The 19,647-nt window shown below is 42.8% G+C and overlaps 1 protein-coding gene across 2 annotated transcripts in view; it reads left to right on the top strand.

The window, feature by feature from the left end:
* Positions 1-2,432: 2,432 nt before the first annotated feature.
* The window catches only part of GATA3 (GATA binding protein 3), a 100,505-nt gene continuing 83,290 nt past the window's right edge, over positions 2,433-19,647 (top strand). Inside the window, exon 1 of one of the 2 annotated variants that reach the window (XM_067469315.1) lies at positions 2,433-2,667. The gene's annotated coding sequence lies outside the window, so the exon portion shown is untranslated. Of the gene's footprint in view, positions 2,668-10,945; positions 11,333-19,647 lie in introns of those variants that run through there. The other variant, XM_067469316.1, reaches the window with a different exon arrangement.

The following is a 19,647-nucleotide window of genomic DNA, read 5'->3' as shown; positions in this document are numbered from 1 at the left end:
GGGAGGCCTGCTGGGTGTTTTGTGGGAGGCTGGAAAGAAAGGAAATAGGAAGGAAGGAAGGAATAGGAAGGAAGGAGAACATGGGAAGGTAAGAAAGAAAGAGGGAAGAATGAAAGGAAAAAGAAAGTAAATACAAAGGAAGGAAGGAAGGAAGGAGGGAAAAAGAATGTAAATGCAAAGGAAGGAAGGAAAGAAAGGAAGAGGGAAAGAAAAAATAGAAAGGAAGGAAGGAATAGGAAGGAAGGAGAACATAGAAAGGCAAGAACGAATGAGGGAAGAATGAAAGAAAGAAGAAAGGAAAGAAAGGAAAAAGAATGTAAATGCAAAGGAAGGAAGGAAGGAAAGGAAGAGGGAAAGAAAAAATAGAAAGGAAGGAAGGAATAGGAAGGAAGGAAGGAAGGAAGGAAGGAAGGAAGGAAGGAGAACATGGGAAGGCAAGAAAGAAAAAGGGAAGAATGAAAGAAAGAAGAAAGGAAAGAAAGGAAAAAGAAAGTAAATACAAAGGAAGGAAGGAAAGAAAAGAAGAGGGAAAGAAAAGAAAGGAAGGAAGGAATAGGAAGGAAAGAGAAAATGCGAAGGAAAGAAAGGAAAAGGGAAGAATGAAAGAGAAGAAAGGAAAGAAAGGAAAAAGAAAGTAAATACAAAGGGAGGGAGGAAAGAAAGAAGAGGGAAAGAAAAAATAGAAAGGAAGGAAGGAATAGGAAGGAAGGAGAACATAGGAAGGCAAGAAAGAATGAGGGAAGAATGAAAGAAAGAAGAAAGGAAAGAAAGGAAATACAAAGGAAAGAAGGAAGGAAAGGAAGGAAGGAAAAAGGGATAAGATGGGAAGGATGGAAGACTGAAAGAAAGAAAATGGAAAGGGAGGAAAATGGGAAGAAGAGATTGAAAGAAGAAAGAAGAAAGGAAAAGAAGGAAAGGAAAGTAAGTAGAGAGGAAGAAAGGGAAGAAAGAGAAATAGAAAATAGAAAATAAAGAAGGGAAAAGAGATAAGATAGGAAGGAAGGAAGGACTGAAATAAAGAAAATGGAAAAGACAAAAGAAGGAAATAAAGAAAACGGAAAGAAAGGAAGGGGGGAAAATGGGAAGAAAAGATAGAAAGAGGGGAGATTGAAAGAAAGAAAGAGAGAGAGACAGAAAGAAAAAGAAAGGAAAGAGTGAAAGCAAGAATGAAAATATAAAGGAAAGAAATAGGAAGGAAGTATAAAATAGAAGGAAAGAGAAAAGATATATAGAAAGAAAGAAGGAAAGAAAGAAAATAAAAAAGAAGGTAAGTGGAAAAGAAAGGAAGAGGAAAAAAAGAAAATAGAAAGGAAAGAAGCAAAAAAGAGAGAAGATGGGAAGGAAGGAAGACTGAAAGAAAGAAAATGGGGAGGAGAAGAGAGGGAAGAATGAAAGAATGAAGAAATAAAAGGAAGGAAGTGGGAAAGAAACAAAATAGAAATGAAGAAATAGGAAGGAGAAAATTGGAGAGAAGGAAGGAAGAAAGAAAGAAAGAAAGACAGGAAAGAGAAAAGGTAAGTGGAAAAGAAAGAAAAAAGGAAAAAAGGAAGAAATAAATAAAGAGAAAATAAAGGAAAGAAGGAAGGAAAGAAGGAAGGAAAGAAGGAAGGAAGGAAAAAGGGGGTTAAATGGGAAGGAAAGAAGGCTGAAAGAAGGAAGAGGGAAATAAAGAAAATGGAAGGGAAGGAAGAGAGGAAGATGGGAAGGATAGGAAGGAAGGAAGGAAGGAAGGAAGGAAGGAGAAAATGGAAGAGGAGGAAGGAAGGAAAGAAAGACAGGAAAGAAAAAATGTAAGTGGAAAAGAAAGGAAGGAAAGGAAGGAAGGGATAAATAAATAAAGAGAAAATAAAGGAAAGAAGGAAGGGAGGAAAGAAGGAAAAGGAGGGTTAAATGGGAAGGAAAGAAGGAAGGAAGGCTGAAAGATAATGAGAAGGAAGGAAGAGGGAAATCAAGATAATAAAAGGGAAGCAAGAGAGGAAGAAAAGGGAAGGAAGGAAGGAGAGAAAGGAAGAAAGAAAGAAAATAAATAAACGGGAAGGAGGGAAGGAAGGAGAGGAGAAGAGAGGAGGCTGGCATCCCCTATGTATGTATGTCTTGACTGATGCAAGGAAACCTCTCCATTCAATTCTCTCTTTGGGGGACTAACAATGGGCCCATTTCCCCTCCCAACCGGAAAGGAGGAGGAAGAGGAGGCGGCTTTCCTCCCGGTTGTTGCCATTGACATTTCCTCGAAAGCTTCGGCTCGGAGCCCATTCCTGGGACCACATGGCCCTTTGTAAATATATATAAATATATATCTCTTCTTTTTAGGGAGCTTGACGCCTCTCCCGCCTTCCCTTCCCTGCACCGGGTTGGTCTCCTGACGTCACGCGTGTCCCCCCTCCCACCTGCCACTCGCCCCTCTAGACCTGTCCATCATCCCTCCCTCTCTTCCTTCTCCCGCTTTCAACCCGGAAGGGCTCCCATCTGCAGGAGAGAGAGTGAGGAAGAGGAGGAGGAAGAAGAGGAGGAGGAGGAGCTGGGCGAGTGGGGCGCCTGCAGGAGGCTGGCATCTCCCACGATGATGATGCGCGTGGCGAGGAGAGGCGCAGCTCCAGAGCCGGGCTTCTGTCATTGTTGAATCCACCCGAAAGGATCCCCACCCGAGAGGATCTCACCTCTGGACAGGTTAGTCCTGCTTCCACCTCTTTCCTTTTGCGCCAAACCCACGCGGGACCAATCCACGCGAATTTTTTTGATCCTCATTCGTTTGTAGGGTTCCGGATCATAAATAGGAGGGAATATATTCCTTGACCTTGGAGGGAGATTAGAGAGAGAAATCTTCCACTGGGAACTAGTCATAAATAAGGATAAACTTGACAGCTGAGGGGATGATGGGCTTTGCAGTAGCTCAGCGCCTGCCCCAGGTTGGAGGAAGGAAATAGACAAGAAAAGCGGCTTGAAATTGACCCATTGTCAACATTTATGGTGAAATGGGGAGAAATAGCGGCGTGGAAAAACCCTTCCGAAATGTCACTTGGAACCCACGCGTGACCTCAATTATATTCCACTTTCCCTCTATCCTTTATCTTTTCCTCACAGTCAATCACAGGGTTGTCATTTGTATCCCGGATTGTCATTTTTTGTGTCCCCTTAAAAAAAAAACACGCCTTGTGGCTGCAAAAGAAATAGATTCTTGAATAAATGCAACCACAAAACAGACTCTTTCTTAACCCGCCCTGAGGTTAACAACGGGATGGGACTCACAGTAACGAAATAAGACGGATCTATAGTTTATTTAACGGGATGGAAAAGAATTCAGATCAAGCCTGACCTCTTTTTTGTTCCTCCCTCGGTTCCCAGTGCCAGGTTCGCCTTTGTTCGCCTCCATCTTTGCAGTTAGTTCCCTTCCATCATTTTCCCCCAACACTTCATTTTTGTCATTATGATACAAAACCACCGTGGATCCTCCACGCAGGACCGCGGATTTGCTTTCCCCTCCACGCGTGGATCTTATTTTGCGATAACATTGGACCTCAAAGGGCTCGCTTTCCCGTTTAATACAAAACCACCGTGGATCCTCCACATAGGACCGCGGATTTGCTCCCCCCCCCCCCACGCGTGAATCTTATTTTACGACAGAATTGGACCTTATGGGCCTCAAAGGGTTCGCTTTCCCGTTTAAAACAAAACCACAGTGGATCCTCTACGCAGGACCGCGGATTTGCTTCCCCCCACGCGTGGGTCATATTTTGCGATAGAATTGGACCTCCTGGGCCTCAAAGGGCTCGCTTTCCCGTTTGATAAAAACTACCGTAAATCCTCCATGCAGGATCGCGGATCCGCTCCCCCCAGGCGTGGATCTTATTTTGCGATAGAATTGGACCTCCTGGGCCTTAAAGGGCTCGCTTTCCCGTTTAATAAAAACCACAGTGGATCCTCCACACAGGATTTGCTTTCCCCCACGCGTGGATCTTATTTTGCGATAACGGGCCTCAAAGGGCTCGTTCTCCCGTTTAATACAAACCCACCGTGGATCCTCCACGCAGGACCGTGGATTCCCCCCCCCACGCGTGGATCTTATTTTGTTATAGAATTGGACCTCCTAGGCCTCAAAGGGCTCGCTTTCCCGTTTAATAAAAACTACCGTAAATCCTCCATGCAGGATCGCGTATCCGCTCCCCCCACGCGTGGATTTTATTTTGCGACAGATTTGGACCGATCATATCAATATAAAGGGGAGGAGGAGCAGAAAAAGAGAAAGCTCAGTGAAACCCTCGCGCCCTGAGTGGGTTTGTTAAAATTGCGCGTGGATCCAGGTGGAAAAAAATAAGGGGAGGGGGAGAGACGATAACTGACAGGCGTCGTTTGTCTCGAATGTGCGTCAGAATTTTTGAATTCAAACTCACTTCTGGGGATTGGGAGCCTTCAGAAAAGGAGAAGTCGGGCGGTAAAGAGGTGAGTTCCGAACCGAATCAAAGGGTTTCAGGGATGAGTGGGATTCGGGAAGGATCCACGCTGTGGAACAGGCATAGGCATGTGCTGAAGGCATTTCTCCCGGAAGCGAGATTCCCTGGAAAGAAAACTCAGGGAGGAAAGAGAGGAAAAATAAACAGGCGGAGGGGAGGGAGGGAGAGAAAGAAAGACCTTTTTGCCTTGGTGAAATAAAACACGCGAGAAGAATTCCGAGGGGAAAAGTCCTTTGTCAAAGGGTTGGATTTTTACCCCCGGTTGTAATTTCTGTTGAAATTACAACGTGTGTCTTTTCAATCCTTTTGAAAGGCGATAGTTCTTGGACACGCGTGTTAGTGCGTGGGATGTATCTGTGCGCGAATCTCGGGGAACCTTTGATGGGCGAGGAATGGATTCTATCCGAGTTGACTCCAGATTTATTCCGTGGCTAGACCGTGGATGGAAACCCGCCTCGCGTGGGGTGAACTCTCGTGGGGTCCTTGGACCCTTTCCTTTGGAGTTTTGTGTGCAACTTTATTCGCTTCTCTCCCTCCTGCCCAATCATCCTTAGGGGCATCTACACTGCAAAATTAACACAGTTCCACACCATTTTTTGACTGCCCTGAAATCCTGGGGTTTGTAGTTTCTGGACCTGGTCACACTAGAGCATGAATCCACTTTAAATTCAGTTTGTGCCTCCTGCAAAATTTTGGGGCTTGCAGTTCAACCAGAGGGGTTTTTGGTCTCACCAAACTACAAATCCCAGAATTCTGGAGGAGGCTGAAACCGGATTTAAAGTGGGTGTGATGAGACAATGAGGTCCCTTCCACACAGCAATATAAGCCAGAGTATCAAGGCAGAAAATCCCACAATATCTTCTTTGAACCGGGTTATCTGAGTCCACACTGGCATATATTCCGGTTCAGAGCAGATAATGTCGGGTTTTATTTAACTGTGTAGAAGGGACTTGAGAGTGTCGGTGCCTCACCAAATTAATCCCAGGGTGTTTTAACAGACCAATAATGCATTAAATCTACACTGTAGATGCCTCTCTTGTTTGCACCTTCTTAACACGCGTTAGGGAAGCGTCTACACGTGCAAACCCGGGCGGCCCCGATCCGAATTTAGGAAGGAAGGTCTGTTGAAATCGCAGGGATGTTTTAATACTGGAAAATTCAATATTGGGGTGCTTTTCCTTGGAAATAAAACACTTCCAAGAGAGAGAGAAATACTACATAATTCCTTTAAAATGAATCCGGATTAAATAGTAAACAATGTGTTTTGTTTTGTTTTTCTGGGGATTCTCGTTCTCCTTCTTCTTCTTTCCCTTTGAATCAAACCAAAATGTGTATAGTTTTGGGGCAGCATCGGGGAGTTCTTGACAGGCCTGATTCGGGTTTTCAAAGCCAGCAGGGGGGGCATCTACACTGTCGAGGTAATAATGCGGTTTGACACCAAACTCAGACTATCAGGGCTGAATGGGAGCTGTAGTTTGGGGAGGCACTGACACTCTTGAGCAACGAAGGCATTGCAAAGCTTCATCTCCTAGTGTCCCATCGCAGCTGAAGTGGTCCGAAACCGCATTAAAATTCCGCAGTGTGGATGCTCCCGGGTCCAACCTTTTGTAACGGTTCAGGAGTCAAAGCATCAGCACTCCGAGGGGCCCGATCCACAATCCCGTGGAGACAGGAGCTTGATCGGGATCTGCGTATAAACCGGCTCCAGTCCGTAGAAAAGCGGATTTTAGAGTAAATTCAATCTCATCACACAACAAAACATACCCGTGTTTAGGTGTGTAAAGAAAGAGATGCGTGTTCTGTAGGAAGAGGAAGAAGGGGCATCTCTCTACACTGTAGGATGAATGTAGTTTGACCCTGCTTGAAGAACTGCCATGGCTCAATGCGATGGGGTCCTGGGAGTTGTAGTTTTCCAGGGTCTACTCTGCCAATGGGTGCCAAAGTATATGGCACCCTTTCTCTGCCAAAGGGTGCCATATGGAGCCCATAACATTGTAGTTTTCCAAGGAATTCTCTGCCAAAGGGTGCCATATGGGGCCCATAACATTGTAGTTTTCCAAGGAATTCTCTGCCAAAGGGTGCCATATGGAGCCCATAACATTGTAGTTTTCCAAGGAATTCTCTGCCAAAGGGTGCCATATGGGGCCCATAACATTGTAGTTTTTCAGGGTCTTCTCTGCCAAAGGGTGCCATATGGGGCCCATAACAATGTAGTTTTCCAGGGTCTTCTCTGCCCAAGAGGTGCCATAGGGGCCCCATAACAATGTAGTTTTCCAGGGTCTTCTCTGCCCAAAAGGTGCCATAGGGGCCCCATAACATTGTAGTTTTTCAGGGTCTTCTCTGCCAAAGGGTGCCATAGGGGGCCCATAACAATGTAGTTTTCCAGGGTCTTCTCTGCCCACAAGGTGCCATAGGGGCCCCATAACACTGTAGATTTCCAAGGTCTTATCTGCCAAAGAACAATTCATAGGGGCCCCATAACATTGTAGATTTCCAGAGTCTTCTCTGCCAAAAGGTGCCATAGGGGCCCCAATAACATTGTAGTTTTCCAGGGTCTTTTCTGCCAAAGTACAACTCATAGGGGCCCCATAACATTGACCCAAGACCATGCTAGAGGGATGTTATTGTCGGAGGCTTTCATGGCCGGAATCACTGAGTTGTTGTGAGTTTTCGGGGCTGTATAGCCATGTTCCAGAAGCATTCTCTTCTGACGTTTCGCCTGCATCTGTTCAAGGGGAGTTTGACAGAACGTTTGGGTAGAAGCATAAGGAGAGTTGCTGGAACTGTTCTAGGGCCATGCTTACATATGATGATTGACAGGCCTTAAAGTTTGGAGGGAAGCACTCCAGCACCTCTCATTATTCCGAATTCACGGCTCTCTCTGGCCCTTTATATACCGCCATATAAAATCTAGATTATCTGCTTTGAACTGGATTATATGGCAATGTAGACTCATATAATCCGGTTCGAAGCAGATAATCTGGATTATATGGCAGTGTTTGTTTGTTGTTTATTCATTCAGTCACTGATAATCTAGATTATATGGCAGTGTTTGTTTGTTGTTTATTCATTCAATCGGTCAACCCAAGCCAGAGCTCCCTGTCGGCAGTCACCACCCCCAGCTCCTTCAGAGTTAAGCCAATATGGCAGTGTAGACTCATATAATTCCGTTCAAATCAGATAATCTGGATTATATGGCAGTCATTCAGCCGCTTCCGACTATTCATGGACCAGCCTACGCCAGAGCTCCTTGTCGGCCGTCACCACCCCCAGAGTCAAGCCAATTTGGCAGTGTTGACTCATATAATCCGGTTCAAGGCAGATAATCTGGATCATCTGATTTGATAATCTGGATTATATGGCAGTGTAGAAGCGTCCTTAGGCACAGGTCGTAATTGGATCCCGTTTTGTTTTGCAGAGATCCATTCACATGACATTAGATCAAATGTGAACTTGGGGTGCATCATTCTCCAGCTGTAGCAGGAATGCAGTTTGACACCACTTTCACTGCATTTCCTGGATGTTCTGGAATGCTATGGAGTTCTAGTGTGGTGAGGCATCAGAAAAAGCTAAAATAAGACCCTTGTCAAACTACACGTCCCAGAATTTCACAGCACTGTGCTATCTAGTTAAAGAGAAGTGACAATGGATAAACTTGCTGCTAAATTGTTTGTGTTCTCCAAAAATAAATTGGACTCACACTTTTCTGTTCAATTTGAAAATACATAAATAATATGTCTCCATACACCATCTGAATATGTTTTTGCACCCAAAGCTCTTATGGTTTCTCTCTTTCTAACCTTGTAAGTTAGGACTTCTTGGGGCTTCAAATGGCTTGTCTTGGAGTGCATCTACACAGTAGAATTAATGCAGTTTGACTCCATTTGGATCCATGCTTTGGCATCCTATGAGTTGTAGAGTTTGGCTCCACTTGAATTGCTGTGGGTCTATGTGATAGACTCCTATGAGTTGTAGTTTGACACTGTTTTTTTGGTAGAGGAGCAGAAAGACCTTGTAAAACTACAACTTCCCAGGATGCCATAGCAGGCCAAGTAAGTGGTGTGAAACTGCATTAGTTCTACAGTGTAGAAGCACCTTGAATGGGGAGACCTCCTACATGGCAAAGGCAAGAGATGGATATTGAATTTGTTGATTTTGATGGATGGATTGTTTCCTCTCACACACAGGTGCGTCTGCACCACGGAATTAATACAGTTTGGCACTACTCTAACTGCTGTGACTGAATGCTATGGAATCCTGGGAGTTTGGTGAGACACCAGAACTATTTGGTAGAGAATACTAAATACTAAAATACTATGATTCCAGAGCAATGGCAGCTAAAGCAGTCCCAAACTGCATTATTTCTACAGTGTCTGCACCATAGTTGTGTTACACAGTCAAGATTTTAAATGGAAGACATTATTATCCACTGGAGCACAACAAAGACATATCTTTCTATCTATCTAGACCAGGCCTGGGCAAACTTGGGCCCTCTAGGTGTTTTGGACTTCAATTCCCACAATTCCTAACAGCCTCCCGGGAGGCTGTTAGGAATTGTGGGAATTGAAGTCCAAAACACCTGGAGGGCTCAAGTTTGCCCAGGTCTGATTTAGAAAGAGGACTAGGCCTGTCAGTTTTCAAAGTTTACATAATTTTGGTCTAAGAATATCATTCCAATGTGGCTTCTTAAAAAGTTTGCTTTGTTTTAAACATTAGTTTCTCAGATCCAAAGCCATCTGGAGGAAGAGTGGGTTGAAAATGGTGCATTTAAAAACCAGAAAACTGATCCAAATCTTGCCCTCCCCATTCATTTCATGAATGGATGTATTGAAAAAAGGATCTTGGGGAAAATAGATAGATAGATAGACAGACAGACAGATAGAAGGATAGATAGATATATAGAAGGATAGAAGAACAGATATATAAACTGATAGATAGATAGATAGAAGAATAGATAGATAGAAGGATAGAAGGAGAGATAGATATTCAGATTGATCGATAAATAGGTAGATAGGTAGATAGATAGATAGATAGATAGAAGGATAGAGAGGAGATAGAAGAATAGATAAATATATAGAAAGATAGATAAATAAATAGATAGATGGATAGTAGATACATATAGAGAAGGATAGAAGGAGAAATAGATATTCAGATAGATAGAAGGATAGATAGATATATGTAGAAGGATAGGAAAGATCGATATTCAGATAGATCGATAAATAGATAGATAGATAGAAGGATAGATAGATAGAAGGATAGAAGGAGAGATAGATATTCAGATAGATCGATAAATAGGTAGATAGGAGGTTGGATAGATAGATAGATAGATAGATAGATAGATAGATAGATACTAGATAGATAGATAGATAGATAGATAGATAGAGAAGGATAGATAAATAGATATATACTAGATAGATATAGAGAAGGATAGAAGATGAGATAGATATTCAGATAGATAGATAGATAGATAGATAGACAGACAGACAGATAGAAGGATAGAAGAGTAGATAGAAGGGTAGATAGCTAGATAGAAGGATAGATAGAAGAATAGATGGATATACAGAATGATAGAAGGATAGAAGGAGAAATAGATATTTAGAAAGATAGAAGGATAGATAGATATATAGAAGGATAGAAAGATAGATAGAGAGACAGGAGGATAGATACAGATAGAAAGATAGATAGATAGATAGATAGAAGGATGGATAGATATGTGTTGTTGAAAGCTTTCCTGATCGGAATAACTAGGTTGCTGTGAGTTTTCCGGGCTGTCTGGCCATGTTCCAGAAGCATTCTCTCTTGACATTTCGCCCACATCTATGCCAGGCATCCTCAGAGGTTGAAGGGCCCCACAACCTCTGAGGATGCCTGCCGTAGATGTGAGCGAAACGTCAGGAGAGAATGCTTCTGGGGTTGCTGTGAGTTTTCCGGGTTGTATGGCAATGTTCCAGAAGCATTATCTCCTGACGTTTCGCCCACATCTATGCCAGGCATCCTCAGAGGTTGAGGGGCCCCACAACCTCTGAGGATGCCTGCCGTAGATGTGAGCGAAACGTCAGGAGAGAATGCTTCTGGAACATAACTATACAGCCCGGAAAACTCACAGCAACCTGATAGATAGATGGAAACAGAGAGAGACCTGTGGCCTACCAGAGGGAAAGAACACAAGGTTTGTTTCCAAAAGAATATAAAATGTAAAAAAAATTAATAATGTGAAGATTCCGACTATTGAAAGAAAAATAAAAAAAATAAACCTGGCAGGTTGGAAATAGAGCCTCCATGTTTTAAGTCCTTGTCATTTGAAGCGCCCTTTGGGTTCAGTTTACAATGGACTCGAATCATCCCCACCCAGTTAGACACGACCAGGGTGTTGTTTGAAAAACAGTGGCTGCCCCGTCTTCTCGCAGCTTGGATGCTTTGCTTCCTAGCTGTGCAAACTAGCCCTCTTTCTTTGAAATTATTTTATTTCAATCCAAAACCAACGGGGAGGGAGTGAGGAAAGAAAGAAAAGACTTCGCTGCTCCCGGCAGCTCTCTTTTGCGCATTCGACTTGGAAACCTGCTCAGAAGGGTGACTTCCAATCACTCCTTCGCCTCGTTTCCACTCTTTGAGAGGGAGATATTTGTTAATTCGGAAGCTGGGGAGATTGATGCCCAGGTTGGAAGCACCGAGTCTCCTCCTCCTCCTCGTAAAACGCCTCCGACCAAGAAAAGAGAGGGAGTGGGTGAGGTCTGAAGACAGAGCCGATCTCGCCCTGAGATTACTCGGGAAACGAAGCAGTCCTTCGGGCTGGAAAGAAAGCCTCAGAAGAGCGCGCTCCCTCTTTCCTTTTGCCCGGCTTTGGCTTCTGTTTGGACCCCTCCAAAGCTTCCTTTTTTTGCATGGTGAGTCGGAAGATCCGGGTCTTTAGGAAGGTTGTTGATCTGGTTTGTTGTGAAGCCTGAATGTTTAGATTGGGGTGGTTTTTTGGGGCGTTATGGATAGGCAGACCGCGTCTCTCTGAAGCTTCAGTCTCCAGTGAAATGAGAAATGGGGTCTCTCCTTCGAGGCGTTTGTGAACTCTCCCCAAAAGCGTTGTGAATGGATAAACCGGGGGAAAAGTGGCCCAGGCGTGGCTCTACACGGACATATAATTTAATTCGAAATGGCGTGATGTGGTCGCTGTGTAGACTCGTAGATTTGCCGTGCGCAACCAAGGTTTCCGTGCAGCAGACTGCTTTACGAAACGCAGATTTAATGGGTAGAGTTAGGGTGACCCTCGCTTTTGGAAATAAATGGGTAGACCAGGGTCCACATCGCCGTTTGAACCGCATTATCCGGCAGTGTAGAGCCAGCTCTTGCCGGGTCAACGGGTGAAGCAGGGTCTCCTCGATGGTTTTTGGACCTCGGGAAGGGGGAAAGAGACCCTCTCCAAAGCCATTGCGGGGAGATGCGAGAAAGGACAGGCGGGATGCATTTTCCACACGAATCAACCGCAAAGCCTCGAACCAGGATCGGTTAGGCTGTAAGGCGAAGGGGGTTTCCTCGTGAGTAAAGCCCCGGGATGGCGCCGCGTTGGGAAAATCCTCAAACCTCGCCGTGTTTCTTCCTTTCCTTTCTTTCTTCGCTGTATATTTCCGTTCTCTCCTTCTCTCTCTCCCTCCCCTACTTTCTCTCCCTCCATTCTCCCTTTTTCGTCTCTTTCTTTCCATCTTTTTCTCTCCTTATCTTTCTCTCCGTTCTCTTCTCCTTCTTTCTCTCCTTTCTCTGTCCGCTTTCTTCCATTCTTTGCTTCTCTTTCTCTCCCCCTTTCTCCTATTCTCTCCTCTTTTCTCCCCTTCCATTTTCCCTTTCTTTCCTTCTCTTTCTCTCCCTCTGCTCTCCTCTCCTCTTTTTCTTTTCTCTTCCCATTTTCACATCTTTTTCTGTCTTTCTCTCCTTCCTCCTCCTCTTCTCTTTTTTCTTTCTTTCTCTGCCCCTTTTCTTCTATTATTTCCGACTCTTTCTCCTCGCCATCCTCCCCTTCTTTCTCTCTCCTTTCTTCCTTTATTTCCTTCTCTTTCGCTCCGTTCTGCCCCGTTCTTTCTCATCTTCTCGCCTTCGTTCTCTCCTTATTTCTCTCTCATTTCTTCCTTTCTTTATCTCTCTCCACTTTGTCTTGTTTATTTCTCCCCTTCTTTCTCATCTTCTCTCCCTCTTTTCTCATCCTTTCCGTCTCTTTCTCTCCTCTTTTCTCCTCTCCCTCTCCTTTCCTTCCTTCCTTCTCTTTCCCTCCGTTCTCCTCTCCTTCTTTCTCTCCTCCTTCCTCCCTTCCTCTCTCTCTCATTTCTTCCCTTTTTAATCTCTCTCCACCCGTTGTTTCTTTCTTTCTCTCCTTCTTTCTCATCGTCTCTCCTTTCTCTCCCTCTTTCCTCATCTTTTCCATCTCTTTCTCTCCTCCTTTCTCCTCTCCCTCTCCTTTTTTTCCTTCCTTCTCTTTCCCTCCGTTCTCCTCTCCTTCTTTCTCCCCTTCTCTCCTTCTTTCTCTCTCATTTCTTCCTTCCTTTTTATCTCTCTCCCCGTTGTCTTCTTTCTTTTTCCTTTTCTTTCTCATCTTCCCCCCTCTTCCTCTCTCTCTTTTCTCATCCTTTCCGTCTCTTTCTCTCCTCCTTTCTCCTCTTCTCTCCTTCTTTCTCTTCTATTTTTCCTTTTATATCTCTCCCCCCGTTGTCTTCTTTCTTTCTCCCTTTCTTTCTCATCTTCTCCCCTTCTTTTTCCATCTCTTTCTCTCTTCCTCTCTCGTCTCCCTCTCCTTTCTTTCCTTCCTTCTCTTTCTCTCCGTTCTCCTCTCCTTCTTTCTCTCCTCCTTCCTTCCTCCCCTTCCCTCCCTTCTTTCCCTGCCTCGTTTTTCCTATTCTTTCAGCTTCTTTCTCTCCCTCCTTTCTCCCTTTCTCTCTGTCTCTCTGCAAAGAAGGCTCCAAGGCGAAGGGTCTCTCCTCCTGAATGGCTGAGGAGGGCGGTTTGAATCCTCCTTGTATCGATTTCTCTAAATGGTCCCGAAGCAAACACTCGGGGTGGCTTGGCAGGCTTCGCTCCAACCCATTGAGCCAAACCCAAGTGGAGGCGCCTCCATCCATCCATCTAGCCATCCATCCATCTTCGCCCCAAAGCGGTCTAGGATCGAACCTTTCCCTTTCCCTCAAGGCGCCTTCCCAAACAGCCTCAATTTCAGCCTTCCAGGAAGGAGGGTCGAGTAATGGGGTGTGTGGATTGTTTCAGGGAAGGGTAGGAAAAAAGAAAACCCGGATTGATCTCTCCGAATAGAAGCTTTCGCAGGAGGAAGGGAGCTTTTGCTTTGAAATGGATCAGAAGACAAGGAGAGGTTCTTTGGGGGAAGCGGGAGGGAGGCTAGACCTAAACCGAATCAAGCCGGTCAGAGTCGAATCTTTCCCATTGAAAGCTGGAGTGTGGAGCCGGGTCTCCATCCTGTGTGGGAGAAAACGACATCACTGGCTATAAATGCAGTTGCAAGATGCACTACATGGCGATGGAGATGTAGCTTGAGAGCAGATCAGGCATGGGCAAATTTTGGCCCTCCAGGTGTTTTGGACTTCAACTCCCATCATTCCTAAAAACCTCAGGCCCTTGCCTTTCCCCCCTCAGCCGCTTAAGCGGAGGAAGAGGAGAAGAAGAGTAGGAAGAAGAGGAGAACGGAGAGAAAGAGAAGGGAAGACAGGAGAGAGAGAAAGGAGAAAAGAAAGGAGAGAAAGAGAGGGGAAGACAGGAGCGAGAGAGAGATAAAGGAGGAGAAAAGAAAGGAGAGAAAGAGAAGGAAATAAAGGAGGGAGGGAGAAAGAAGAAGAGTAAAACAGAAAAGAGGAGAGAAAAGGCGGAAAGAATAGAAGAAAGGAGGCAGGGAAAGACGAGAGAGAAGAGGAGGAAGGAGGAGAGAAAAAAGGAGAGGAGAACGGAGAGAAAAAGAAGGGAAGAAAGGTGATAGAAAGGAAGGGAGGAGAAAGGAGGAGAGAAAGAGAAGGAGAGAAAGGGAGAAAGAAGGAAAGGAGAAAGGACGAGAGAAAGAAAAAGCGAACGGAAAGAAAGATAAAGGAAGAAAGGAGAGAGAAAGAAGGTGACAAGAGGGGAATGGGAGGAAGAAAGAGACGAAGAAAGATGAGAAAAGAGGAAGAGAGAGAAGAAGAGAAGAAAAGAAAGAAGGAGAAGGAACGAAAGGAAGAAGGGAGAAGAGGAGAATGGAAGGGAGAAAGAGACGGAAAAAGATGAGAAAAGAGGGAGAGAAAGAAGGAGAAATGAGGAGAAAGGAGAGAAAGAGAAGGAAACAAAGGAGGGAGAAAGAAGGAGAGAAGAGAATGGAGGGGAGAAAGAGACGGAAAGAATAGGAGAAAAGAGGCAGAGAAAGAAGGGAGAAGAGAAGGAAGAAGGAGAGTCGTTTGCCCATGCCTAGTGTAAGACGCAACCTCTTTCTCCAGGCATCTCCTTCTCTACAGACATTCTTTATATATTGTCCACGAAGCCTTAGATACTGAGAGCGACCCTGGAAACCCATAGGGTGACCTTAGCAAAGTCACACTCTCTCAGCCCCAGAGGAATCCCTCTCTGGGCAAATCCAGCCGAGAAAACTGGAGGCAGACGGGGCTTACAGCGCGCAGAACAAACTCCCAAGCCCTTCTCCCCCACCTCAACCCACTCCTCACCCACTTTGTAGACCACCAACCCTTCTTCCTTCACCTCCTCCTCCTGCCCCAGGCCGTGTCCCCTTTGTCACCCTCCGAAGTGGAGCCCCGGGCTGTTGACACAGCTTTCCCTGCGCCTCTCTCTTTCTTTCTTTCCCTTGGAAAACCCCTTTCCGTGGGCTGCAATTCCATCCCGCCTTCAAAGGAATGAGGGGTTTTGGTGGGTTTAAGTGGGGTCCTCTTTGGGGAAGTCTTGTCATTCATCTTCCCCCTTGAGTCTCGCTTTGAGAGGGGAAAACGGGATGGGGATGGTGATAATATTCCAATAATAATAATAATAATAATAATAATAATAATAATAATAATAATAGCAGAGTGATCTTGTCTGCTGTGGACTCATCTTGTTGTGTTTCTAATAATAATAATAATAATAATAATAATAATAATAATAATAATAATGCAATAAATAATAATAATAATAATTATTATTATTATTATTCACAGGCCAATACACATTTGGGTGCCTCAAAAATTAGCCCTATTTCTGGATGTTGTTGACCTGCTTGATTCCAAAAAATGGCACCAATTTTGACATCTAGAATATGAATATGTCATGTACTATTATATGGTGTGGATTTGTGATTTGGTTTAAGTATGAAAGGCATTGCATTTTGCCATTATCTCTGTGTAAATTGAGTCCCTTCAGAAGTGAGAAAAGCGGTATATACATACTGTAAATAAAGTAAGTAAGTAAGTAAGTAAGTAAATAATAAATACTGTCCCCTAGAAAAAGCAGAAGAACCATATCTAAGAAACTAGAGCTGTTTGCTTTCTATCCAATGCCATTATACTGTAAATAAAATAAGTAAAAATAAGTAAATAAATAATAAATACTGGCCCCTAGAGAAAGCAGAAGAGCCATATCTAAGAAACTAGAGTTGATGCCGTTTATCCAATGCCATTTTCTGGCTCAGAGCTCCAAATAACCCTAGAATAGGCCTAAAAATCAAGACATTATTATTATTATTATTATTATTATTATTATTATTAGTTTATACGATATGAGGATTTAAAGGTCGATCTGCAAAAGCGCAAGCCAGTCAAGGTGGTCCCAGTGGTGATTGGCACACTGGGTGCAGTGCCTCAAGACCTTGGCCTGCACTTAAAAACAATTGGCCTGACAAAATTACCATCTGTCATTATTATTAGTTTACACGATATGAGGATTTAAAGATCGAACTGCAAAGGCACAAGCCAGTCAAGCTGGTCCCAGTGGTGATTGGCACACTGGGTGCAGTGCCTCAAGACCTTGACCTGCACTTAAAAACAATTGGCCTGACAAAATTACCATCTGTCATTATTACTAGTTTACACGATATGAGGATTTAAAGATCGAACTGCAAAGGCACAAGCCAATCAAGGTGGTCCCAGTGGTGATTGGCACACTGGGTGCAGTGCCTCAAGACCTTGGCCTGCACTTAAGAACAATTGGCACTGACAAAATTACCATCTGTCATCTGCAAAAGGCCACCCTGCTGGGATCTGCACATATTATTCACCGATATATCACACAGTTCTAGATACTTGGGAAGTGTCCAAAGTGTGATCCAACACAACAACCAGCATAGTGATCTTGTTATGTATCAAATAATAATAATAATAATAATAATAATAATAATAATAATCACTGGCCAACACACATTTTGGTGCCTCAACACCCTGTTTCTAGGTGTTGTTGACCTGCTTGATTCCAAAAAAAAGGCACTAATTTCCTCTTATCAGCTTTAGGTTTTGAGATACAGAACATAAGATGTCATCTACCCACCCAAAGAAAAAGCAGAAGAACCATATCTAAGAAACTAGAGCTGCTTGCTGTCCATCCAATGCCATTTTCTGGCTCAGAACTCCAAATAGCGTCCGAACAGGCCTAAAAACTAAGATAATAATAGTGATAATAACAACAATAACAATAATAGAAGATAGACTGAGCTGGAAAACTTGGGGAATCTCCTTACTTGGGAGTACAAGCCCCCAAATCCCCAGTACAGAGGATTCTTCTGAGAGTGGTCACCTATGGAAGATCAGTGGGTGCATCTACACTATCGAATTAATGCGGATGTAGTTTGACAGAGTTTGGAGCCTTTTCTGCCAAAGAGAGTTGGTGCCGCGCCAAACAGATCCAAGGTTTACCTCGCCTTGAGCCGTGGCAGAGAAAGTGGTGTCAAACCGAATTCATTCGGCAGTGTAGACGCACCAGAAGGGCAGGAAAATGCTTGCTTTTCAAACCGAAGTGCCGCTGCGAGGGTTTATAATCCCAGATTAAAGGAATCCGGAGTACAATCCAGCTGGTTTGACCTACATCTCTCTCTCTCTCATCAAACCCAGTTCTTACAAATAGGATTCAATCAAAGGGTTTTACAGAATTCCACAGATATATAAACCCATTTTCCTAGTTCCAACAGACCTCACTACCTCTGAGGATGCTTGCCATAGATGCAGGCGAAACGTCAGGAGAAAATACCTTTAGAACATGGCCATATAGCCCGAAAAAACCTACAACAACCCGGTTTTACAGAAATTAGTTCCCAAAAAGGAATGGATTCCTTGGTACATTGCAAGGGTAAAACTTCCATTGATTTGAGGAGTGGGCACTGTGTATGGAATAACAACAACAACATACTGTGGGATACAGGCCATGTATAGTATAACGAGAAAAGGATTATATATAATATAATATAATATAATATAATATAATATAATATAATATAATATAATATAATATAATATAATATTATAATAATATATTTAATTATATAATATGTATTATATATATAATATAATTTAATTACATATTAATTTAATTTAATATATTATATCTATTTAATAATATATATAATATAATTAATATGATAAGATATATATATATATATATATATATATATATATATAATATGATATGATACAATTAATATACTGTTGTTGGCACTTACAGTGGGATATAGACAGTGTATGGTAAAATGGAAATAATAATAATAATAATAATAATAATAATAATAATAATAAACAACCAGCAGAGTGATCTTGTTTGCTGTGGACTCATCTTGTTGTGTTTCAAATAATAATAATAATAATAATAATAATATATAGGAGATGGAAAATAATATTAATGATGATGATGATGATGATAATAATAATAATAAACAGCTAGCAGAGTGATCTTGTTTGCTGTGGACTCATCTTGTCGTGTTTCAAATAATATTAATATTATTATTAATAATAATAATAATAATGACATTTCACAATACAACAGCCAGAAGAGTGTCTGCTGTGGACTCATCTTGTTGTGTTTCAAATAATAATAATAATAATAATAATAATAATAATAATAATATAATAAAGGAGATGGAAAATAATATTAATATTAATGATAATATTAATATTAATAATAATAATAATAATAATAATAATAATGTTAAGGAGATGGAAAATTGTAGTTTGGAAAACTTTCTTTAAGTATCCATGTCAATAATGCCTGCTCCTCCTATGCTTTCTCTGGATCAGGTCCCACTTAAATGAATGGATTTCTATTTCTCAACAGAGCCACAAAGGCTATGGAATAACAATTCCCAATAAGAGAAGAGAAACCCTATATGTGCTTCAATGAGACTTGGAGTGCATCCACACTGAAGAATGACCCTACTTTCACTGTCAGGGCTCAATGTGACGGAATGCTGGAAGTTGTAGTTTGCTGAGGTTCCAGCACTCCTTCCCAGAGAAAGGGTAAAGACCTTGTAAAACTACAACTCCCAGGATTCCATCGCATTGAGCCCTGGCAGTGAAGGTAGGGTCAAAGAGTGTAGTTTTATCCTCTCTCAGAGGGATTAAAATCCCATTAAAACCCACAAAAACTAAAGAGGGAGGAAAGTGTATGTGGGGGAGACAAGTCGCATCATTAGGCAAAAAAATAAATAATCTTTTAAGTGGAAGGGAATTTCCACTGGAATTGCTGGAGATTTAATAATGAATTCATTGGAGGGACTAGAGAACTAAACCAGCAGTCTGGTTTTCCTGCAACTGGGGATGATGGAAGGTGTAGTGGCCACATGACGGAATAATGTTATATTTTAACTAGATCTCACTGTTCCATAGCCTTGGAAAGCTTCTTCTGGGATGATTACAGATCCCAGCATCCCCAACAGTAGTTTTGGGGCCTCTGAGAGGTATATTTATCTCACAAAAGCATCATTTATGAAGCTCTGGTGTACTTTTGCATGGACCAGGGCTTGGTTGCACTACAACACCCATGAATCTTATCCAGAAGGAATTGTAGTACCACAACTTCTGGAGAGTTGTGTACATCCCAGCTTCAGTTCACTGAGTTTTAGGCTACACAATGAAAAGAAACACCAAACTGGATTTTCTCTGGAAAGTGGACTAGATCTCTTTAGTAGAAGATAGTCAAAAACCCAAAATTATCCCATTAAACTATAGTTATGGAATGGGAAACCTTAAGGAAACTTTTCCTAAAGCAAAAGTTGGATAGAGAATGG

Source organism: Anolis sagrei, chromosome 5 (assembly GCF_037176765.1).
Source record: "Anolis sagrei isolate rAnoSag1 chromosome 5, rAnoSag1.mat, whole genome shotgun sequence".
NCBI classification, from domain to species: domain Eukaryota; kingdom Metazoa; phylum Chordata; class Lepidosauria; order Squamata; family Dactyloidae; genus Anolis; species Anolis sagrei.
This window is presented reverse-complemented; position numbering and strand designations above follow the sequence as displayed.